Source organism: Heloderma suspectum, chromosome 16, assembly GCF_057233095.1.
Source record: "Heloderma suspectum isolate Gila_16-S chromosome 16, 16-S_ref, whole genome shotgun sequence".
Lineage (NCBI taxonomy): Eukaryota > Metazoa > Chordata > Lepidosauria > Squamata > Helodermatidae > Heloderma > Heloderma suspectum.
In genome coordinates this window covers 9,721,292-9,745,828 of record NC_139473.1, presented here as the reverse complement: position 1 = coordinate 9,745,828, position 24,537 = coordinate 9,721,292, and the positions used below count along the sequence as shown (strand labels likewise).

Sequence of the window (24,537 nt, the reverse complement as noted above, 5' to 3'; positions counted from 1 at the left end):
ACTGTGGCAACTTCCCCTAAAACAATGCATTTTTGTGTGTTACTTTCTTGAATATTCACATTTTCATGCATACCTTCCCAAATAATATGTGCATTTTTGTATGTATTATTTGAGAATTGCAGCACATTTGTTGAAGGAAAACAGCATTTTAGAGAGCTTCAGCTATTGGGTGGCATAGAAATGTAATAAATATATTTGGGTTGCGTATTGCTTTGAAAGTGCAAAATTAGGTAATTTCACATTAAAATGCAAACCAAACTAACTTCTCCCCCATCTCTGCCCCTGACCATGGGCCCGGTTTACATAAACTGTTCACGATGCAACTGCAGCTTCCCAAAATTGATTCCTGCAACTGTAGCACTTCCCGTGACACCACAGCAACAAACGTTGCGTGGCTGCATGCATGGACGGTTCAGGTAATGCATCATGTTCTGTGTACAGAACCCTAAACAATTTGCAACCAGGATACCTGAGGGAGCGCCTTCTCCCTTACCAATCTGCCCGACCACTGATGTCATCGGAGGGCTTGCTCCTGGTGGTTCCACATGGACCTATGGCCTGACTGGAGTCCACCTGGAGAAGAATGTGGTGGCCCCCTTCCCGTGGAACTCCCTACCTCCTGAGCTCAGGCAGGAGCCAACACTGATTTGTTTTCGGCACCTCTTTTTTCAGGAAAAAACTCTTTTCCAGCAAGCCTTCTTTCGTTAGCTAGCTTCAGTTTTATTGGCACTCTGTTTCTTAAAGAATAATTTTAATACGTTTCATTCTTCTTTTTATTTTTTGTTCATTTTATCTCTCGTTGTTCACGAGTCCGGAATCTGTTTAGATGTGGAACGGTACACAAATGTTGCAAACAAATAAATCAATATTCTGCATGTGACATGTTGGCCACACCATGTGAAACCGATTGTGAAACTGCCCTAAGTTAATGTGCATTGGAGCATACAATTGCACACGCTCCCTCACCACAGCCCCCTGTGCCAGAGATGCTCTCTTCCTCTAGAGTCTGGTTGTTTAGAAGCTGTCCAAATCTGGCCCTGAAGTTGTAAATTAACCATATGGAATCGCTTAGCTCTTAAACAGCATACCTATTCTGATGATAGTTCTTAAGAGTCTAATCCTCCTCCAACCTGTTGTTAATGACCAGTTTGTCGTTCACCGGGGGCTGCTACTTGCTCTAAAGCTGGCTGTTAGTTGCTTCAGAGACACTTGGCTCTTTCTCTGCCATGTAAGGAAATTGCTGTGACCTGTGTTTTAATGGTCATAATTGTTTTCACGCTCTCCTTTTTATACCTCCTAGATCTACCGCTTTTTCTTTTCAACAAATTGCAAAAACCTCTCTCTGTGTGTTTCCCTGTATGTTAATCTCACATCTAACCATTTGCCTAAAGCAAAGGTGAAGAACGAGAGCCAAATTCCATTTCAGAGATGCTGAATTCCAGTGGTGGGTTGGGATGAAGGCAAACGGTGGGGCAAAAAGAATAAAAAATACCAGTATATTGTAGCTTAAGGAAGCAACCCTATGCAGATAGGCGGCCGCCTCCGAACTCAGTGGTGACTACTTATCCAGTGCACAGCGGGAGGAGGGCAGAGGGGATCTTCTTGTCCATGCTCCAGCTGCCCTGCATTTGTGGCTCGACGGTTGATTTCGGTGCTCTAGCCACGGGACATTGGATCGTAGGATGGGGAGGCTGGACGATGCATAGGAAGTGTTGTACCAGCACTTCTGCCCGCCCCGCTCCTGTCCCGGTGGGGGAGGGGAGGTGGTTCTCTGGGAACCGACCAGTCCTATGGACGTCTAGCTGCTGACCAGCAGCCACAGGATTGTGCCCTAAAGCTCTTACTGTCAGTAACTAAATGCTTTTGGAGAGGCATTTCAACCATTCTAGAATGGGGTGGCGTTGGGAGGAACTGCACAAAAGCCAGGAAGCCACCAAATGATTGGTTGGTGGTCGGGGAAAAGGAGGTGTTGCCACGGGAAAAGGGCATGACCCTCTGCGGGGAGGATTTTGCTCCCGGGCCTGAGTTTCTGTACCTGTGGCCTAAAGTGAGAACAGTGCAGTGTAGGAGTGTAACATACGTGGGTGGTGATAGCTGTGGTAGAGCATTCTGTGTCTTTGGGCAATCCTGATCATGACCCTACCCCACGTTGACTTTCCCCAGATATTGGGAATAGACCTTGGACATGAGAATAGTTGTGCTGGGTCAGACCAAAGGCCTGTCTCACCCACCATCCTGCTTCTGCTATAGCCAACAGAAGCCTCTGGGAAGCCCCACAAGCAGGGCAGGATAGGTGCAAAGCCCTCTGTGGCTTCTCAGCAACTGTCACTGAACAGCATAACTGCCTGTGAATGTGGAAGATCCATTTAGCTAACATGACTAATAGCTTTCGATAGACCTGTCCATTTTCCATTAATTGGTCGAATACCTGTGTAAAAACCTTGGTCTCTCACACTCGCTCCCTCACATTCCTCCATGGGTAGAGAATAGGGATGTGGGAGAAGTGTTTAAGGCAAACTTACCTAATTTCTCACCTTTGAACCAATATGTGAACCAACACTCAGTTGTCTTTCAAAATTTGCAAGTCTCCGAATTTTGCAATGCAGTTCTCCGGTACAAAAATGTGTATGGAAATGTTTACGTTAAGGGAAAGTGCATACAAAAATAAATATATGAGGCAAAATAGTCTGCAAAAATGCAGTATATTAGAAAAATTGCTTGCCAAAATGTGTTTCTTAGGCAAAATTGCATACCAAATTGCTTGTATGAGGAGAAATGCAGACAAAAACTTGTACAGATTTTCACGACAACCTTAAAAAAACACATGTTTGGGAAGAACCAAATGTTGAGAGTTTGGAATGAACCAAAATGAAGATTGGAAAAATGAGGAACTGAGAGAAAATGAAACCGACAGATACGTCACTCCCTGGGAGAAGAGAGTATCTGAAACTGGGAGGTTATTTGAATACAGGACTTCCCTTTTATCTTGCGATTCCCCAATTGTTTTATGATCTGGAGGTAAAGCATTTAACCTCAAGGTCACAATCTCCTTCCCATCCCTATGCCCTGCAAGGAACATTAATACATTTTCTCTAATTTCGAGCCCCCCCTCCAAATCTCTCTACAACACATAAATATTGGCTCGTTACTACCGTCTCTAGCAAATCGTAGGAGGACTGTGGGGAGGAGTCACTTCCAAAGTCTGCATAGGCTGCAGGAAGGTAATAGCAAGCTTCATGGATCCCAGAGGCCATATTTTACCCATCTTGGTGTTTTCCTTTGTAAATGAAAGTGTAAGAAATTAGAGAAAATGTATTCATGTTCTTTGCAAGGATGGGCATGAGAGGGAGATCATGACCTCGAGGTTAAACGCTTTACCTCCAGATCATAAACTAATTGGGGAATATTAAAGTTGGAAGCAGCACTTGGCTTCTGTTCTAATTTATTTCCCATTTACCTCCCCACATCTTTTTTCTTTTCTTTTTTTTGTCTTCTGAATGCAAATGTAGCAGCAGCCTGGTTTATAGCTAACACTTAAAAATAACAGTGCAGTAATTAATGGCGAATTGCTGCAGAGATCCTGCAGAAGTACCAGTCATCTCCACGTTAATTTCAAATAAGCTCATCGTGGTCAACGCTATTATGTTAAATACCATTGAGAGCAATAACTGCAAGTGAGATTAGGCTGTTGCTGCAAGGCACAGGGAGGTACTTCTGGTGTGTGCGGGGGAAGTAACACTAAGAATTGTGATATGCAGCATGATATGTAGCTTTGACCTGAGCCTTTGTTATATGGGCTTTGAGCTACATTGAGACTTGGAAGAGATGGACAGGAGTTCTGAATGAGACAAAAATGTGGGACTATAAACCACTTTTTAAATTTCTAGAAGAAGTGGACAGATTTTCCCCATCTCTTTCTCTTTCTCTCTCTCTCTCCCTCTCTCCGTTTTCTTCCTCCTTCGTCTCGCTGCTGTAGTTTATAAGAAACAGCAGGGCCAGGTAGGATTTTTACTTGGTTGGGCTTCCAAACCCATTGATCTTGCACAACTGTTTAAACCTCGCCTGCAATCAGTAGGAGGTTCCATCAGGAAAGCAGGAGGAGAGCAAAGTATATCCAGGTGGCACGCAGCTCTGAAAGAAAGGGGTCCTCTTAAATATTTATTCCCCACATCTCCAAACTAATTGGCTGACACAGCAAGTGGGCTGCTTAATTCCACAGAGAAGAGGGGGGGAGGCCGGTCCCACTGAACCCTCCGTGTTCAGGATGAAGTCAGACCTGCTTTGGCAATGGCTGAAAGAGCAGGGGGAAGCCATTTAATCAGCACACAGCTGCCACCGCGGTGGGAGCTTGCGAAGGTCCTGGTTTCTTCTCAACTGTGCCTCCCCCCCACACAAAAAAATTCTCTTGGCTCATGGCTCTTGTAAATGGCATCTGCTTCCTTGGCATAGCTCTCCACCCATACCATCTTCCATAAAATAAAAAAAAGCATAACTGATGTTATGTGAGATTCTGTGCTTCCACTCTACTAATATTTGAAAATGGTTATTATAGAACCAAGTCATGGTACAGTAACATACCAGAATCCTAGATGTCAGACCCATCACAGAGCATGGTCTGATTCCAAACTGGTGCCTTTTGGCCATGCTGGCTGGGAATTATGGGAGTTGCAGTCCAACACATCCCAAGAACACAAAGTCAGGGAAGGCAGGCCTGAAGGCCCCTTGATGAACCCACCTCAACTAAAGCTCCACAGGGAGGCCCTGTAGCTCAGTGGCAGAGCTCCTGCTTTGCATGCAGAAGGTCCCGGGTTCGATCCCTGGCATCTCCCAGTAGGGCTAGAAAGGAATCCTGCCTGAAACCCTGGAGAGCCGCTGCTGCCAGTCAGCGTCGGTGACAGTGGGCTGGATGGACCAAGGCTCTGACTCAGTACGAGGCAGCTTCCGATGTTTCTAAGCAGGTCTGGATCTGGTCAGCGTCTGGATGGGAGACTGCTTGGGAACCCCACATTCACTGCCTTGATGCGGGATAGAAATGTAATTAATAAATAAACCTTGGTCAGAATTAGCCATCTAACTTGGTTAGCCCCAGTTTACACCAGATTTTTTAAAAAAATAAATTACTGTGACATTTCAACCAACAAACAAAAAGAGTTATAAAAACAAAAAAGAGAAACGAGAAAAAAGGTTTACATCAGATTTAACCCGGTCTGCCAAACATATAATAAAGTCAAGTGATGATGACTAAAAGCAGTTAACCTGACTTACTCAGGGATGGAAATGAATTTGGGGTATCCTGTCCTCTTTAAGGATGGGTGTATTTGTCACACAGTCACCCACAGTTGCCATTATTGCTCAAAACACACAAACAGGTGTTGCATTCAAGTGATCAGAACTGTTGTAAGTCAAATTACTTGTCCTAAAAGTTGTTCAAGCAAGGGATAGGCAATGACATCTGCACAGGCAGAGGGGGAAAGGCATAAGCCGAACTCTGTAAGGCTAGCAGCATTTGATTGTGATCGCTCAGGTAATGAAAACAAAAGGTCACTATGGTCATTTTACAAAAGAAGAGCCTCATGTCTCCGTAAAGACTCACAGATTTATTGTGGCATGAACTTTCATGGACTAGAGCCCACATCATCAAATACCTGAAGTATTATTTTCATTTGGCAGATACACACATACATACACATAGAACACAAGCAGAGCTTGCAACAAAACGTTGCAGCGTGAAGCACTCCTGTTCAGGATGCTCCGTTCTGTTGGTGAAAGGTTATATTGATTGGCTGATTGTTTTGGAATTCGCAAACAGGAGAACAGCCATTATGCAGCAGGGGTTAAACCAGTCTGGGAATGATGGGAATTGTAGTCCAGTGCATCTGGAGGGTGCCAGGTCAGGGAAGGCTCTTGACCTTACAGTAAAAGGCTGTACTGGATGAATGTGTGAAGTCTCTTCTGACACAGGGTTTTTCTTTTCTTTTAAACTTTCCATATCTGAGTAGATCTTAAAAGGCTAAGTCATTTTTACTAGCTCCTGTTCTGTGTCCCAGATAAAGGACTGTAGAGAAGCACTGAATTACTTAGCTGAAGTTATTTCTCAAAGACTAAGTGGCACACTTTCATCTGCATAAACTACAGGAAACCACCAAACGGAGGTTTGCATTTTTGCTTTCTGCAAACATCCATGCAATGGCACTTTTTGTTGGTGAGTCGTAAGGGCTGTGCTAGATCAGACCAAAAGCCTGTCTGGTTCACATTCTGTTCCGCAGTGGCCAACCAGATGCCCAGTGGGAAGCCCACAAGCAAGACATAAGCGCAATAGCCTCCCCCCCGTGCATGTTCCCTAGCCTTTGATACTGGAGGTAATACATAGCCATTATAACTAGTAGCCACTGATAACCTTCTCCCTCATAAATTTATCTAATCCCCTCTTAAAGGCATCCAGGTCTGCAGCCATCAATACATGTAGCAGCAAAGTTCATAGTTTATGCACTGGCTGGGTTCACACAAGGAAGGACTTCTTCACACACTGGATGATGTTAGGGATGAGTTTCAGCCCTTTCAGATGTCTGACAGCTCTGATTATGAGTCAGAGTTAGAACTGCTAGATCAAAGCATGGGGGACAGGCCCTCCCTAGAGCAGACGCTGGGAGACATTCCTCCACAAGCCTTGACAAACCGATGGCCCAGGCTGGGTCCCTGCCCCCTCACTCCACTGAGGGAACTCGAGTTTCCGAGGAGGAGGAAGAAGAGGGACAGGACTTGAGAGACTCTAGGGCGCGTCGCAAAGCTAAGCAAGAAAAGTTAGGGGCAGGGCTCAGACACTCTGCCTGGATAGCCACTCTCAGAAGCCAACATAGGAGGGAGCCACCCTAAGGGAGGGGCATCACCGCGAAGCTAGCTGGCCCGTGGGTTCATACCCAAACTGCCGGCAACTTCTCTATCCCCTGGTTCATCTCTGCTTAGATAGTGTTGATTAGTTGTTAGGGCCTGGGGCAGCCCGAGAGTTTCCTTGAATCTGCATTTGTAGAGAGGCTAGTCTCTAGCAAAATAAATTTGTATTAGCCTGAAGTCGTGTCTGTTGTGGTGTTGATTGCAAAGGAAAAGGATGATCCATTTCTGACAGCTGGGTTCACACAACACGCTAACCCACACTCAGTGGTTGAGTGTGGGTTGCTGTTGAACTATGAGTTGTTTGTTGAACCATGGATTACCGTGTTGTCCAAACTCCCAGGACATTTTCTTCAGGGTGGCTTGTTAACCATGCAGGGTGGCTTATTTTTCTTGAACAAGCCACCTTGAGAACCCATGGTTTGTTGTTGGGCCACATTGCATGGTTAACAAGCCACCCTGAGGAAAATGTCCTTGGAGTTCGGACAACACCCTAACCCACGGTTCAACAAACAACCCACGGTTCAACAGCAACCCACACTCAACCACTGTGTGGGTTAGGGTGTTGTGTGAACCCAGACACTATGTGAAGAAGTCCTTCCTTGTATCTGTTCTTAACCTCCCACCATTCATCCTCATGGCTTCTAGTATTATGGGAGAGGAAGAAAAATGGCTTCCTCTCCACTTTCTCCACACCAAGCATAATTTTATGCATAGAATCATAGAATAGTAGGGTTGGAAGGGGCTTATATAACCATTGAGTCCAACCCCTTGTCATGTCCCTGCCTACCACCCTTACTTACCCCTTTTCTAAGCTAAAGAGCCCCAAACAGTATAATCTTTCCTTCTAGGAGAGTTGCTTGATCCTTTGCACTTAAGGTCTAGAACACAGGGAACTGCCTTATACCAAACCAGACCATAGGTCCATCTAGGTCAGGCTGTGTCAGTGGCTCTTCAAAGTTTCAGGCAGGAGCTTTCTGCAGCCATGCCAGGTGATTCTGTGGATTGAACCTGGGACCCCCTGCTGTTGAGCTACAGCCTTCCTGCTAGTTTGCTAGTGAAATGCATTTAGAGAAATTTGCTAGAAATGAACGAAATCCATCCAACCTCTCAGGATTGTGGGAGAGAAGAAGAATAGTCCCTTCATACTTGTAGAAAAAGAAAAAGGTGTCGCAGTTTGTCCTGACTTTTTGGTGCCCCCCTACGAAGCTCTTCCTCGTAATCTGCACTGTTAAGAAACGGGCATAACAATAAAGCCAGGCTGCCGTGGGAGGGAAGCGAAAAGAGCTTGTCAGATTAAATTTGGAGTCTGCAGTGATGGCTGCAGATGGCAGCAGCTGTGTTGAGTTGGACAAAAGGGTCATTATTAATGCTGCCACCTTCCTCAAAGCTCCATCTGAGGACGCCCATTAACAAAAGGCTTACTTCACATTTAGATTGTGTGTTTGTGAACACAAGGGCTGAAAAATGCAGGGTGGACAGCTCTGGGGTGGTGTCCAGGGCGGATGGACAATGGAGACGGAGCAGTGGCGTTTGGGCCCTTTGGTTGCTATCCCTGTGGCCTGATGAAATAGGTTCTGTCAGGGAGGTGTCAGGATGTGGCCTGCTTAGCCCTTACGAGCTCAGTCTGTTTCCATTCACACTTCTAGATGAGTGCTGTTCGAGTGCTCATTACAGCCTAGTGTCTTGTGATGCGGATCTTTGCTTACCAGAACTGATATTCAGTAGGCAACATGGCTCCTTCTCCTTCTCCTTCCTCTTCCTCTTCCTCCTCCTCCTCGTCTTCTTCTCCTCCTTCTCCCCCTCCTCCTCCTAAGAGCGAAGTTGGAGCCTGATCAGTGACTAGTTTTCTCAGAGGGCTCTTTGGAAAGGTGGGTGAGAGGTGGGGAGCCAGTGTCTCAACCCCCTCCTTCAAAAGTGCCTTGTTGTCAAGGTGTTTTGCTTGCTTCTAGCCTGCCTTGCTAGATATGGCAAGGAACACAGCTCAGTTATGGAGCATATGGTTTGCTTGTAGAAGGCCCCAGGTTTAATACTAGGAAAGTGTGCAGCCTGAAACCCTGGAGAGCTGTGGCTGCCAGGCAGTGTAAGCCAGAGGTGGGTAACATGTGCCCCTCCAGATGTTGTTAGACTGCAACTCCCACCAGCCGCAGCCAATATGATGGGAGTTGCAGTCCAAACAGCATCTAGAGGGCCACAATTTGCCCACACCTGGTGTAGACAATATGGAGGTAGATTGGCCAATGGTTTGATCTGGCATGGCACATTCTATCACAAAATACCCCCCCACACGTATAACCCTTTTCACCTTCTCCTACTTCTCTGCAAGCACATATTTTAAAAAAAACCATTTAAAGTGTTGAGACATGTGGACACGAAATATATTCTTGCATGATTCCCCACCCCCTCTCCCTAAGCTCTGTTTAATTTTTAAATACTCCTCTTTATCGCTGCAGCATAAAGGAGAAATTTTTACATTATGGAGAGAAGTGAATGTGACATTCTGTTCCGTATTAAAAGTTAATTCAGGGCAGGATTGAAAGTCAGGACATGTGCCTGTCTCTGTGGCTTCTTGTAATATAATTGGCCCTTCTGTGAGACTGGCAGTTTCTACCATAGGGGGGCCAAGTAGTTTGGGGAACTGGTGGGAAGAACAGGACATGCTGTTCATCGCAGCCCTGAGCTTCGTTTACTTGGGAGGCTAAGAGACAGAGATCTTGTGCTGATTGGATCTTGTCTTCATTTGATTGGGTCTTGTCTTCATTTGTGCTCTGCGTTGTATGGTAGCAAGGCTACTGCCCTCTCTGGCATCGCTTGACCTTTCGGCCTCCCTCTGTAGAAACAAAGCGAAAAGAAAACCCCAAACCACACTTCTTATTCTCTTTCTTTGTGTGTACTTTTAAGAGGAGCCCCGCTGGATCAGACCAAAGGTACCTCTAGTTCAAGGTCCCGTTTCCTGCAAAAACAACAAAGAGTCTTGGGGCACTTTAAAGACTAACATAGTTATTATGGCATAAGCGTTTGTGGACTAGAGTCCACTTCATGAGTTGTGTGGAATGTCAACCTGTGTTGGCAGGTTACACATGGGTGGAGAGAGAGAGAAATGTTAGCAGTAAGGTCAGGGAAATGAAATGCAAGAAATACAGACTGCTAATTGCATTAAAGCTTAGGTGTATGTAAAATAATCACAGTAACCATACATAAAGCACTGTGGATGATAATGCATGCATCCTGGCATTGATAAGCTAATTAGTATGAGTAGTGAGATTTAAAACAATAACATTGTCTTGATTCAGGCTGCAGGTGATAGCCCTGAACTTCTTGACAAGTTAATTCAGCTATTTCATACTGGAGTTCCTTTGTCTGAGGATGGCCATCTTAAGGTCAGTAACAGAGTGTCCTTGGAAGGTGAAACATTCTACTGGTTTCTGAATATTGCTGTTTCTGATGTCAGATTTGTGGCCTTTTATGATTCTGCATACAACAGCCACCCTGTTTGTCTCGTGAAGCGCACAGAAAGGCACTGCTGGTGGATGGTAACGTCTATCACACTGGAAGATGAGCAGGTGAATATTATCAGGTCTGGCTGGCATTACCAGGTCCTGTGCTAGTGTTGCCCGAGTATGTATGAGGAATTCTGGGCTTTTTGCAGGGGCTGGTCCCAATGTTTGTGTCTCTGTTATGTGGCCTGTTGTTGCTGGTGAGCGCCAGTTTCTGTGCAAAAAGAGTCATCTATATATACATGCGGTATCCATATGCATGCATCCATCCACTTTGTGCATCTGACAAAGCGGGCTTGGATCTAAAGCTTAATGCCGCGATTGAGCGTTTAGTCGTTTAAATGCCGGAAGATCTCTTGGCTGCAAAAGACAAACATGGCAACCATCTTGGATTTGTCCTAGAGAGGCAGAGAACGTGTGTGTTAGAGCGCTAGTAGGGGGACGTCGACCTTGCAGGATGTACTTTGCTTTTTCCTAGAACCCCAAAGTCCACCAACTGGAGCCAAGCACTGAGTAGTGTGGCTTAGAAAGAGTACCCTTAGATTCCAATAATAGGGCAGCCCTAAGAGGCTCTCAGTCCAGGACCAGAACTGAGTTCTCGGTCCTTTCACGCAAAAAAACCATTCCTGACTTTTCCTAAGCTTTCTTCGTTTCAGCAGCCTAATTGGGGCAGCTGTGTGTGTGTGTGGTGGGGGAGTGGTGGAGTTTTACTGTTGTTAAACAGTAGGGATCTAGATATTCCTGGTGATCTGTAAATGGCCCAAAGAACGACCAGTAGATTCTGTCCTACCTTCTGGCTACTGGTGTGATAGAGAATGAGTCAAGATAGAACTAGATGGTATAAGATGTGCAGGACTGTTGTTGAGCATGGCAGCACTGGACAGAGATCATCCCCTCCATGATGGGTGGTACAGCTTGCCCTGATATCATCATGATGTCCAGTTTCTCCAGCAGCAGTGTGGAGTAGGAACGGGAAATGAAGTCGGCATGGATCCCTCTGTCATCTTCTCCCTCCATGGCTAATAATAACAGCTTCAGAGGGCGGGGGGAATTAAGTTTGGCAACTTCTCCCTGCAGCACCACGGTCCTCATGCAAATCGATCATGTCATGAGCAAGGAGCTCATTGGGAGCTGTTAACCTGTAAAGGTGAGAGCTTCCTTCAGGGGTCTTGAACCTCTTTTAGCCAGAGGGCTGAATTCCATTTTGGGGAATCCCTTGGAGGCTGTATTCCAGTGGTAGTTGGGTACAAAATCCCAGCATATTTTTGCTTAAAGCTCTCGCTACAAGTAATTAAGCCTTAGGAGAGGCATTTTAACCTTTTAGAATGGGCAAAAACATGCAAAAGCCAGGAAATTTCCAAACAGTGTTTAGGGATAAGGCTCCGCCACCCCTAGCTTACATATATGCTTGTTAGCTGCCTCTCTTCCCAGTTGCAGCTTGAGCTTTTCTCTCCCAAGTAGACCCTTCCCCCCGGTTAGGCTCTGGGTGAAAGGGTTTTCTGGCAGCTGGGTGGGCCGTCTGATGATGACTCTGAGTCTCTCAGGTGCTCTGAAGAGCTACAGGACGAGAGGAGTCAAGAAGCAAGGCGGGGCTTGAGATGGGGTCAGTGAGGTTCTTTGGGGTCCCAGGGATATCAGCCCTGTGATAGGCTGCCCCACAGAGTCTGTGAGAGAGGGGTTTGCAGTGGAATCCCAATCTTTGTCCTCCAAAGAGGTCTCCCCTGGGCTCAGTTTGGCCAGGAACCTGCCACTCCCTCCCCTGCCTTTAGGACAAGAAAAAGGTGTTTCATGAAGAGTCTTCCTCATGCCCACTGGTTGAAGGGTTGGTGACGAGCCTGTATGCCTTGATCGGCCATAGATGTGGTCCGAATTCCTTCTTCGTTTTGTGTGTCAACATTGTTATGCTCCACTCTTCTTCGGAGAGTGTTGCAGAAATGTGTGGGGTTCTTTTCTTCCATGCAAAAGCTCATCGTCACTCCGTTTCATGCCATATGCCATGGGGAAGGAGCTGTCCTGTACCTGAAAGGCTAGAATGCATTTTTTATTATTATTTTTAGGAACTTGCATAAACACACATTGATTTTGGAGAGGTTTAACTGTCTTACTTCAGTAAACCGTCTATAAAACTAAAAACAAAAGCAAAGATGGCACCATTCTGGAAATGTAGGCAACATCTGTGATCTTTTGAGCAAAGATCCTCGGCATGGTAAACGCTACATAAGTATTTGCTAGTTACTACTGTCCATGGTTGTTTATATATATATATATATATATATATATGTGTGTGTGTGTGTGTGTGTTAAATTTAAAGTACAGCTTTAGCAGTATAATACAGCAACATCCACTATAGCTGCTTCAGGGCATGCCTTGGTTTCTTCAGTGAACCTTGCAGGTAAATACAACACAGTTTATCAACCCACGCTTTTGCTTTGCCTGTGTGTCCTAGAGGAATCGTTATCCCAATGAGTGGCTAAGGGCAAAGGCAGACATAGAACTCAGAGGTTAGTCAGTGCAGATCCTTCAATGAACCCAGCTTTGCAAATTGCATTACACATAGGTGCACCTTCAAGTTCCACGCTAAATCACTGTGTCATTCTCCTTGCCAAGGTGGCATGTTAATCTTCAGTCTTGCTTTACTCCTTTGCATCCACCATTTTTTAAAAATGCAAGTGGCATATGTATATATATATTTCTGTTTTACCTTACAACAACCAACCAAACAGAACAGCACACCCATTCACAAACATTTTAATATTTGAGATTGGAGCAGGGTGGATGAAGAGAAGTGTGTTGGTGAGATCATGGGCACTGGCCAGTAGGTATCTGCCACAGCCCACTTTTCTCCTGCTTCAAGTTGAACCATATTGAAAACCTAAAGATCTGTTTTTCTTCCACCAGAAATTCCTCAGGAGAGAAAATAGACTTTTATTTGGAGGGCAGTGTCATCACTATCTCATGCTCTTTTAAAATGTTGTTTCTGTCTTTATCCTTACTATAAGGCTTCCATAGGCTTATTCAGGCTTGTGCAAATGGGGACCCTCCAGGCTGGGGGTGTTGAACCTCTTTTAGCCTGAGGATGGAATTGAAGCATTTTGAAGCAACTCTCATGGGCCACATTCCACTGGTGGGTGGAGTCAAAGGCAAAAGGGGGTGGAACAACCCCCCCCCCAATCCCAGCATATTTTTGCTTAAAGCTCTTACTTAGAATTGCACAAAAGCCGGGAAACCACCAAATTAGAGGTGGTTGGAAGAAAAAGTAGGGGGTCAGGCGATGGGAGCATGGCCACCTGGAGAACTGCAGAGGGCTGAATTTGGTCTCCGGTCCTGAGGTTCTGCTCTCTTGCTCCATGCCATGTGGGATGTCTTGGCAGGGGCTTGATAAACCTCCCTTTCTTGCTGCTTGTTTGGGACTGCAAAACCCAGAATGACGTGCATTTGGCTTGGCGAGTCACGAGTTGCTGGGGGTTGAACCTGGGACCTTCCGCTCTTCCACTGAACCCGAGCCCTGAACTTTCTCTGCCGTGGTATTTTTGTGAAGGGAGCTGGGGAGGGAGCGAAGGCAAGCCCGTTTTCTTGCGGGGGGGGGGAAATTAGACATAATTTTTGCCATAACTGTGGAATCATGGCTAGATAGAACACAGCAGGTGGTGAGAGAACTCAATCTGGGCAGACCAGCGGTGCTTTCAGTGCAATCAAAGTTAAGTGCAGAAATTTAATTAAATGGAAGCAAAGCTGGCTGAAACTTTCTAAAAGCAGCAGTGCATTGTCAGATTCGACAATTATTTCAAGGAGCACAATCTGCAGATGGTGTCTAATTGATAAATTAAGGTTCTTGGGCTCTGATCTGCGTGCGTGCGTGTGTGTGTGTGTGAAGACTGTGTGCTGTTTTCTATGAAATCTTTACATTTTAAGATGGCATCCGTCTTGCGGAAATGTTTGCAATAAGTTGAATCAAAACCTAGGCCCTATAGGCACATATGTCAGGGACACAGAAAGCTGCTTTTTACTGAGTCAGACCATCAAACCATCTAGCCCAGTATTGTCGTCACTGGCTGGCAGCGGCTCTCCAGGGTTTCAGGCAAGATTCTTTCCTAGCCCTACCTGCAGAAGCCGGGGATTGAACTTGGGGCCTTCTGCATGCAAAGCAGGGGCTCTACCACTGAGCTACGGCCCCTCCTAGAATAGGAAATATTCCTTGAATAGGAAAGCCATGTTTCCTGTATGCTTTCGACTTCAGCATCAGAGTTCCTGTTCCGTGTCCCCCTGCCATCTGAAATCAGGTGGATGTGAAACGTGGGGACTTTTTGGTTGTGGCATCTGTGTTACGGGATGCCCTCTCCAGGCTCTCGTTCAGTTTTTGCTGTATGGTGAAATCCTGGCTTTTCAAGCAGGCCTCTGGGGAACTGGTAAGCTGATTGATGAATCTTATGTCTACTCTTTCTACACCACTTTGCTTATTTGGGTTATAGTGAGTGATATGCTCAGTTTAAATGAGTTTTATTGTTCACATACTATTGCAGTTTTTTTTTAATTTGATAGCTGCTTTGCTTTTCTTCAAAAAGGAAGCCAAGATATAACTATGCAGTTATTTGTGGTGTTAGTGTTAAGAATGAATCGGAGCGTGTGGAGTAGCAGCTCAGATTCAGGATGGGAACAGCCAGAACAGGGGGAGGCTCCCTCCCTAGTTAGCTCAGACATGGCAAGGCCGTCTTCTCGAGACCTTGGCACACAGATGGCTCAGCCTGAACAGCCCCCCTTTCCTCCTCCATGAGAACCCAGGTCTCGGGGGAGGAAGAGAGTGAGGGGCATGACTTGAGAGATGCTAGGGTCCGTTGCAAAGCGAAGTGGGAAAAGTTAGAAGCGGAGCTCAGACGCTCCCCCAGGTTGGCTATGCGTGAAAGCCTACGTAGGTGGGAGCCACTGTAAGGGAGGGGCATCCCCCCTAAGCTAGTCTGGCCAGGAAGTTCTTGTTTCAAACTGCCGGCAACTTCTCTAACTTCCACTTTGGCTCCTCTATTGGTATTCGTAATTGTGTGGAGTAGCTGTTTCTTTTGTAGCCTGAGAGTTTCCTAGAATTTGCATTGTAAAGGACCTGGTTGTTAACTCATAAAGTAGTGAGCCTGGTATCTTGGAGTGTGTTGATTGCAAAGGGGGAGGACAAAGGAATGTGACAGTTAGTAGTATTGGTATTAAGTATTAATAATTTTAAAAAATGGAATGATACAATGTCCCTATTTCTTTCTAGCCACCCAGTGCATATACTACTCATTTTATTTGGGAGAATAGTCTGTGTGCTCTATGGCTCTGCGGTGTTGACATGTTCCATGTGATGCCATGTGCAAAGCCACTGAAAAGTGATGTGATGCCATGTGCAAAGCTACTGAAAAGTGATCAGAATACTTGGAGTGGGGGGAACACACCCCATGTATGTATGTATTTAAAATATTTATATGCCTCCCTTCATTAACAGTTTCCAGGGTGCTGTCCAAAACACATGAATTGCAGGTGAAGGTACTGGAAACTACATTGTGTGTGTATGTGTGTGGGGGTGTTTTCTCCCCCACTGTAGTGTGTCATGCAGATCAAATACTGTAGGAACAGTCCCTAAACATGTTGGCATGCTTAAAACAGCACTTTTTATGTCTCCTTCCTCCTCTTGGCTGGTACTGCTCTGCCCCCATACACACAGCAACCCCTGAACACGTCTTTTTATGGCACACAAGGATTGTCTTTTTCTTGACAGCTGCTTCAATAAAAATGACTAACACCTATATTTATACTTTTACAAGTCTCCATGTGGCCAGCGAGAGAGGTGCGCACACAGAGATTCTGACATTATGCACGGAAAGGAATTAGACTCTTGAAACGTGGGAGTGAGGGAGGCCAGGAATAGGAGCGGAGGGATGCACAGAGGCATTGAAAATAGTCTGTAATAAGGGCAGTGGCAGAACTGATAGGAGTGGAACAGGCAAAGACAAAGCCAAGTGGGAGGTGGAATGAAAGGAGTGGGAGAGCAAGGAATGGCACCTGCCGACGAGAGAGTTAATGATGTACTAAATTATTGCGCTGGAGAAGTGATGGTTGCGTTTCGTGCATGCGGTACCTCCCCCTGCCTTGTTACCAGTTGTCACAACATCGCTTGCCTCCTCTTGTGGTATGTGACAGAATTTATGAATGACCCCTACGTTAGCAGGATTTAAAAATAAACCAAAATACCAGTAGATGTTGTTAGGTGACCAAAGAGGGCAGGTTGATGGGATAGTGGGGTTGCAATATTACCACGTTTGACGCGCAACAGCAAATGGACAGCATTTAAAGCAGGGGCGCGGAGCGTCTTTCTGAGGGCCGAATCCTGTTTCCAAGAAGCTCTCGAGGGCTGCATTTCAGTGGTGCTCTTTCTGTCACTAACTCTTGTTGTTATTATTAATTACATTTCTATACTACCCCATAGCTGAAGCTCTCTGGGAGGTTTACAGAAGTTAAAACATTAAATACAATATAAATGTTTAAAAGCCATTTACATAAAAGCACACAGACAATATACACAATGATATATAACTAAAAACAACTTTGAACTGTCTGTCATAACTAAAGACAGTTAGTTATGACCAATTAAAACTCATCATGTGCTGCCAAATGCCTGGGAAAAGAAAGAGGTCTTAACCTGGTGCTGAAAAGGTGATAATGTTGATGTCAGGTGGACCCCATTGGGGAGCTTGTTCCACAGATGGGGGGGCCACCACTGAGGAGGCCCTCTCCCTCGTTGCCGCCTTCCAAGCTTCCCTTGGAGGTGGCACCAGGAGGAGGACCCTGGATGCTGAACCTAGCATATAGCTAGGTTCATTTCAGGCAGGTTCATTTATAACTAAGCATTAGGAGAGGTATTTCAACCTTTTGGAATGGGGGAAAAACTGCACAAATCCTGGGAAACCACTGAACCATTGGTGGTCGGGGGAAAGGGGATGAGGCCAGGGGAAGGGGCATGGCCAGCGGAGAGCCGGATTGGTTAGTGGTGTTGTGGTTGGAGTGTGTCAGGGTGGACGCTGAGCCCATAGAATCCCAGAGTAGTTCTGATTCTGAGGAAGAGCAGTCGCTCCTGGGAGAGGAGCGCGCTCCGCTTTCCCAGGGCCCACAGCTGACGGAGATTCCTCCCACCGGCATTCCTAGTTTAGTTAGCAGTCCAGGGAGTGACCCAGCACAGATAGCAGACTTGGTGGACGCGCGACGCAGACGCAGAGAGCGGCGCCAGATGGAGGGCGCGGAAAGGAGGCGAAGTGCCAGGTTGGTGCGCAAACAACGGCTGCGCCCAGAGGCTCCAAGGGGAGGGACCCTCCCTAGTCCTTAAGTTCAGGGGTCTGCCAGTAATTCCCTTTCAAACGGGGACCAACTGTTCCAACGTAGGGCATAGGTACTGTGCTGCTCAGATCTAGTTGCAATCGGTCTAGCTGTTAAGTTGTAAAAGAAGAATGAAGCTTTGAAAGGAATCCCTTTGTCTGTGTCTGGACTTGGCTACTGGTTTAGACAGAGAGAGACCTCCAAGGAGCCCTTGACAGAGTGTTGGACTGGGACTTGGGAGATCTGGGTTCTAGTCCCCCTTTAGCCATGAAGCTCACTGGCTAACTCTCAGCCTAACCTTCCTCACAGGGTTGTTGTGAGGATAAAACGGAGAGGGGGAGGACTATGTGAGCCACCTTGGGTTCCTTATGTGAGGAAAAAGTGGGATATAAATGTGATAGATAGATAGATAGATAGATAGATAGATAGATAACCTGTGGAATCCCAGAAGGTTGGATTGAGAACTTGGCCTGAGGTCCTGTACTCCTGTTCTAAAAATTTCATACATTTTACACTGAGTTGGACCATTGCTCCAGAGGCAGGATGCTACTGAATAGCATTTGCTGGGGGGCAAATATATGGGGGCTTGTGGGCTTCCCAGAGGCATCTGGTGGGGAAGAGAAGGCTGGACTAGATGGATCATTTAATATTAACATGCATGAAGTTACGAAGCTGCCTTATTCCTGAGTCACCACATTGGTCTGTCTGGCCTAAGATTGACACTTCCTGCTGACAGCTGTTCTCCAGGGTCTCAGGTAGGGGGCGTTCCTGAGCAGAGCCAGCCCTACCATTAGGCATAGCGAGGCATTCGCCTCAGGTGGCAGATGCTGGGAGGCGGCAGCAAGGTGCTGGAGGAGAGAGCTGTGGGCCATGCGGCCTGCTCTGTGCCCCCTAAGTTAGCCTGCGGCCTTCAGGGACAGTGGAGGATGCTGTTCCATCATCAGTGTTGAAGACAGATTCATCTGCCAGTCCAGTTGGGTTTTGTACACAGAATTGGAGGGAAGCAATCCTGTTCTCCCCCTCAGACAACAAAATGTCTTGGGCCGGCCCTCCTTATAATTCAGGGGTGGGGAACCTCAGGCCAGGATTTGCTCTTCTTGTGGTCCTAATCTGGTCCTCTCGGATTCCTCAGTTGGCCACACCCCCTTTCCTCCAAGCACAGATTGCTTTATTTATTTATTACATTTTTAGACTGCCCAAGCTCTTTGGGTGGTTCGCAACAATTAAAATGATGAAATACAAAGCAATAGAATACAGATGATAAAATGCAATGTAAAAGTTTAAAATTACAATATAAAAATTAGATAACCAAATGGAAGCTAGCAGCAAAAATTTACAATACAATACCAGATAAAAGCAAACTGAAAAACTAAAATGCCTGGGAGAATAAAAAGGGTCTTTACCTGATGCCAAAACGAGCACAGTGTAGGTGCCAGGTGAATGTCTCTGTTGTTGAGTGGTTAAGGGCGCAATCCTATGGCAGCTAGTCAGCGGCTAGAGAGTCATAAGATTGGGCGGTTTCTGGGAACCGACCTCTGAGCCCGTGCTTGTAAGAGCAGCATGGGGCAGGGCAAAAGGGGGCATTCCCGGGGGCAGGGAGGGGTGGGGAGTGCGTAAGTGCCAGTACAAAGCTTCTTAGGCATCATCCGGCCTCCCCACCCCACGCTCCGACATCCCGCAGCTAGACAGCTGAAATCGGCCATCAAGCCACGAACGTAGGGCAGCTGGCATGTGGAGGACAGGATCCCCTCTGCGCTCCTCCCTCCCTGCATTGGATAGGCAGTCACCTCCGAGTTCAGAGGGGGCCGCCTCTCCACGTAGGTTTGCGCCCTAAGTGGTTTCTCGTCTTTTGTGCAGGTTTCCCCCATTCTACAAGGTTGAAATGCCCCTCCTGAGGCTTAGTTACTGGCGCTGAGAGCTTTAAGCTAAAATATGCGGGTGTTTTGGCCCCGCCCCTTTTTCCTTTGGAAGGCCCCGCCTGTCACTGGAATGCAGCCCCCGAGCGCTTCTTCGAAACTGCATTCTGCCCTCGGCCCGAAAGAGGTTTCCCCACCCTGTAATAACTGATGTTGGGGATCGAACCCAAGGCTTCCTTGCATGCAAAGAAGGTGCCCTTCCACAGAGCTCTTCCCCCCCCAATTTAAACATTGCAAATGCGTATCGGACTGGTGTAGGACTTCGTTGGGTGGAAAGGGACAACCGCGTCGGAGAATGAATCCGTGTTCTGGCATGAATAATCAGCCATTGCTGGCAAACAATACCCAATGTATTCCCCCCCCCCCCAGTTCATTACTACAACAGAGTGTCGTCCTCATTCTCTCTCTCCCCACACCCAATTTTTCTTCCTTCCCTCAGGTCTATATATACAACCAGTCAATCAGGGCTGGCAGGCATCGCTGCTAGAGCTGTCAGATTGAGTTAACTCTGGCTGAGCTAAACTCCTGGCTTGTTTTCCCGAGCCTGAAAATATATTCGAACAGAGGCATCGAAATAAGACTTGCAAATATAGTACTGTCTAGTAATGATAGGCCCTTATATATCTCTACACAGAAAGAATGATGCAGCACTTTTTAAACGGCGTCTCTCCCCGCTCGCTCCCTGTGTTTCGGATAGAAAATAAAATGCCCACTGATGTTTATTCACTTAAGCATGCAGTCACAGAGACATGTGAAGAGTTTTTATTGATCTGGATTTTCTTTCCTTCTCTGCACTCTCCCCAGCGTCCCTGGCCTGGAAAAGTAAAAGAGCTTTTATTGGAGTCCTTGCAGTGGAAGCAGTTTAAAAGTGTTTGTGCTTAGGTCTAACATTCTGTTGGCTTTTCTTATTTCCATGCAAAAAAGACGAGAGAAAAGAAACACTTAAGGGGGATGCATTATCTTTTGTTGTTGTTGTTGTTACTGCCTATTCCCATGCTGGGGGAGAAAAAAAAACAAAACTGAGCACCGGCTGTGTGATGACATAGCTATTTCTAGAGCAACCTGTCAGGGTATCTCAAAGGTAAGAGAGCCTGGTTTTCCGGCTAGAGTAACAGCAGGAACAGATGGGGCTTGCAGACAAGATTTCTGTGGTGGTGTTTTGGGTTCCAAAGCTTCCTTAGTGGGGGATTTTTAAAAAAGAATATATATTTTTTGTAATGGGTATACCGTTGGACTTCCTGTAATCTGAACTGCATGACCACAGCAGAATTTTTTCTGTTCTTTTTTTTAATGGAGAGGAACGGTTTCACCCAGCACTGAACTGGAGCAGCCCCTGGGAAGTTCATCTCTTATTTTCTATTACCACGGAGCCTGGCTGATAATATCTGGGGACGTGCTCGGCACCACCTTGGGATAACCCAGCTTTGCAGGCAACTGCCTGTTTCTTGCTGTTTGAATAGTGGCACTTAAGGGCAACAGTCAGGGTGGGTGACTCCTTCGGAAGAATGCAAGAATATGAGTTTCGTGTACCCAGTTCTGGTGTGAGAGGGGAAAGCTGTGAGTGTATTTGGGGAGGTGGCAGGGGAATTACCTTTTAGGGAGCTGGGTAGTGGTAGATGCATGGACTTGGAATCCTGGCAGTAGGTGCATGGCCGGGGGTGGGGTGGGGGGCTTGTTCCAAGTGTTATCTATTATTTTTGTTTATGATCTATTGGACAGGGAGGGATGCTACTGCAGTATACTTCCGGGTGTTATTAAGCTGTGTGCTTTTTCCCCTTGAAGTGGTCTGTAAGGATGTATGGATCTTGTTAAATGTGTTCCATCTCTGTTTTGTGGATTGTCAGGCGTCTTTCATTCCGTCGTCCGCTCATTGATGGAATTGGATTTTTTTTAGGGATTTACGAGAATTTTGTTCCCACGTGTGCTTGCGCAAATGCACACTTCCCTGTGCGGCTCCCCCCACCCCCGTAAAAAAAAAAAAGGCTTGCTGTGGATTCTGCAGATTGGATTAATAGAAATTCATTGCAGATTTCTCAGTCATCCCTAGTCATCCTCAGGGTGGCCTGATGCCTGCGGCGCTGAGAGAGACCTGGGCATTCTACCTTTCTGAGAGCTGATATGGCACAGTGAAACATTGGACTTGAATCTAGGGAGACCTGGCTTCAAATATATGCTTAAGCCGCAGGGCTCCCTAGGAACATAGGAAGCCACCTTGTACTGAGTCAGACAACTGGTCCATCTAACCCAATATTATCGACACTGACTGGCAGCAGCTCTCCAGGGTTTCAGGCAGGAATTTTTCCAGCCCTGCCTGGAGATGCCAGGGATTGAAACTGGATCCTTCTGCATGCGAAGCAGGGCTCTGCAACTGAGTCACGGCCCCTCCCCCAGAGTGAGTGACCTTGGACCCGTCACACTGTCTTAACCAAGCCTACCTCACAAGGAGATTGTGAAGATAAAGTACGATGAATGATAAACCTCATGTATGTTGCCCCAGAGTTCCTTGGAGGAATTCTAAAGAATAGATTGGTGACTAGTCTACTATATTGGAAAAGAGGTGTACGGTGGTGGCCGGGGTGGCGGGAGCGTTGCAATTTATTTGTCAGGCCCGTTGTGACAAGGACGTATTGTGAAGACTGGATGCAAATATAGATAAACTTCTTTTACATAATTCTGCACACTTGTTACTCTTAGTGGATGGCGGTACTCTTATCCCTGGTGTCTTATGAAGGTGAACATGTGTGCATATTGCCATAGGTGTGTGATCTGTGATTGGGGTGCTGCCATTTTTTGTGCATCTTATTTATATATTAAAACATCCCAACTTTTAACATTTTCCCCCCCAGTGGCCTACGTACTTCAAATACTGAAAATAATAAAAGCTATAGTTAAACACTATAGAACTATATACAACAGCTAGCAGAAAATAACTCCTTTAAGCCCTGTGAAATAGGAATGTGTCCAAAGCCCACCTACAATCCGGAAGAGAATGGGCTTGGTGGAGCTCCCTGGGAAGGGAATACTTCAGTTGCAGAGCCACCACCAAAAAGGCACTATAAGTGCTTGCCAATCTGAGATTTTCTAATAGTGGACAGTAGCAGGGCTGCTGATACCAATCTTAATTTAATTAATTAATTTACAATATTCATATACCGCTCCATATTTAGAACAGATTTTGGAGCGGTGAAGACAAGAGATAAACAGTAAAAAGGATAAAAAGATTAAAACACCCGATTAAAATTTTGCTATAGTATTTCTGTCCTACTCCTCAGCCAAAAAAGGCTCCTGGAGCAACGTACAATCAATCTTATTTATTTATTACATTTCTATACCGCCCAGTAGCTGAAACTCTCTGAGCAGTTCACAAAGGCTCAGGTAGAGTTGTATGATTGAGCCAGAAAGTTTAGTGTGACATCAATTCTCCCATCAATCCAAATACAGGCAGCTAGATTTAAATGTAAGGATAAGGTACTTGGAATAGATGTGGAAAGTGAAAGGGAGTAGAAAGTGGGGTCTGTGGTCCTGTAATGGGAAGGAGGTGCAGGGGAATTTCCCTTCCCATTCTTTGTCCTTCGCATGTACATCTTGTGTGTTCATGCATGTGTGTGTGCACACATGAGAGAGAGAGTGAGTGGGGTGGGGAGAGTTTATCACAATCCTATAATCTGGGTGTGGGAGTCATCTGCCTGTCTATCATCTATCTATCTATCTATCATCTATCTATCTATCTATCTATCTATCTATCTAGTAGTGTGTGCATGCATGTGTGTTTGCCTGTTGACGTTCACATGTAAATGTCCGAAAACTCAGATATCACATAAATGTCACCATCAAACATTCACTGGTCTGTGTCTGAAAAGCAAGGAAATAGATATATCTAATTTCAGGATCCGTCTGGAATTGTCAGCATTCACATGGGAATGTCAACATTCATCAAATTTGGGGCATTCACTGTAACTTAAAAAAAATGACATGCATAACCAAGGAGTGTCTGTTTTCCTCAAAAGTGCACCAGCAAGATGTCATTCAAAAATGCATGGCATGCTGACACAGAAGAGGAGGCTAAATTTTGCATATATTTCTCATGGACCATGAAATTCCATTTAAAGTGTCTGAAAAGCTTTGCAAGCCCTAAGCCCAGGCTGGAAAGCCTCTTTATGACAACACAAAAAGGAAGGCCTCAGTGATCCTTCCTTCCAGCGTTGCAGTGCTCTCATAGGAGTCTGCGGTCCTGTCACACTTGCTGTACTGTGTACAGTTGCGTTCACCCCATCTCAGAAAGGGCACTGTAGAGCTAGAACAAGTGAGGTTTTAGTTTCAGGGGAAATGTAGGCTAAATGGGTGACATGATAGGGGGGGGGGGCATGATTTGGGTAAGGTAGCTGGGTGGGGAACCTCAGGTTTGAGGGTCCCCATTTGGCCTCCCAGGGTTCCTCAGATGGCCACGTCCTTTCCCCTGGCCCTACGCCCTTTCCCACAACCACCAGTCGTTTGGTGGTTTCCCTTTTTGTGTGCCATTTTTTCCCCATTCTAGAAGGTTGAGATGCCTCCCCTAAGGCTTAGATACTGGCAGTAAGCGCTCTAAACTAAAATAGGGTGGTATTTTTGGCCCTGCCAGCCACTGAAATATAGCCCCCGAGAGCGTCTCTGAAATGGAATTCCACACGCCCACAATACCGGGGCAGGCAAAAGGAAAGACTTCTTCACACAGCCCATAGTCAATTTATGGAATTTGTGTCCACAGGATGTGGAGATGGCCCATAGGGGAGATGGCATTAAAAAGGGGATTGGGCGAATTTGTGTCACGTTCCTACGTCCCCTCCCTTCGCAATCAACACACTCCAGGAAACAAGGCCTCAGGCGAACACTACTTTATTAGTGAACGACTAGCTACTTTACAA

The 24,537-nt window shown here is 46.1% G+C and overlaps 1 protein-coding gene across 8 annotated transcripts in view; it reads left to right on the top strand.

Annotated features, from left to right (window-relative positions):
- The window catches only part of MSI2 (musashi RNA binding protein 2), a 546,823-nt gene that overhangs the window by 100,224 nt on the left and 422,062 nt on the right, over nt 1-24,537 (top strand). The window contains exon 1 of one of the 8 annotated variants that reach the window (XM_084822452.1): nt 17,557-20,717. The exons of 6 other annotated variants lie outside the window; for them this stretch is intronic. The gene's annotated coding sequence lies outside the window, so the exon portion shown is untranslated. One more of the 8 variants, XM_084822453.1, reaches the window with a different exon arrangement.